This window comes from Gekko japonicus, unplaced genomic scaffold (assembly GCF_001447785.1).
Source record: "Gekko japonicus isolate JY-2015 unplaced genomic scaffold, Gekko_japonicus_V1.1 scaffold893, whole genome shotgun sequence".
Taxonomy (NCBI): domain Eukaryota; kingdom Metazoa; phylum Chordata; class Lepidosauria; order Squamata; family Gekkonidae; genus Gekko; species Gekko japonicus.
In genome coordinates, this window is record NW_015170302.1 from 68,104 (window position 1) to 68,542 (window position 439).

Genomic DNA, 439 nt, shown 5'->3' on the forward strand with positions numbered 1-439 from the left:
CCTCCAGCCGAGAGCGGCCCGGTGCATGCCGGGAGGCGGAGTCCTCGCAGGTAGCAAAGCGGCCCGGGGAAGGTGGAGGAGGGGACTCCAATTCCCGGAAACCTTTGCGCCCCGCAGGCTGGCGTTGGGCTCTGAAAGCCCGGGGTTGGGGGCGGGGGGAGGAGGAAACAGTGGCTGCCTCTGCTGCATCGGAAGGAAGAGGAAATCCGCGGGGGCGGGAGGAGAGAGGAGCAGAGGCTGCTGGAGGCAAGACAGGGGGGGGGGGAGCTGGGGAGGAGTGGATCCGCTTTGGACGCGGATCGGCAGCTGTCTTTGCAGAGAAAACTTCGCAGTAAGTTTGGGGTTTGGGTTGGGGGGGAGAAGGAGGGCGGGGAGCTTGGAGGGTGGGGCAGGGTGGAGATGGCACGGGGCCGGGGGGCTGCTTTTGGCAGAGCTGGCG

At 67.4% G+C, this 439-nt stretch overlaps 1 protein-coding gene across 1 annotated transcript in view; it reads left to right on the forward strand.

The window, feature by feature from the left end:
* Positions 1-282: 282 nt before the first annotated feature.
* MIB2 (mindbomb E3 ubiquitin protein ligase 2) overlaps positions 283-439 on the forward strand; it is a 104,324-nt gene continuing 104,167 nt past the window's right edge. The window contains exon 1 of the mRNA XM_015417960.1: positions 283-331. The gene's annotated coding sequence lies outside the window, so the exon portion shown is untranslated. The remainder of the gene's footprint in view (positions 332-439) is intronic.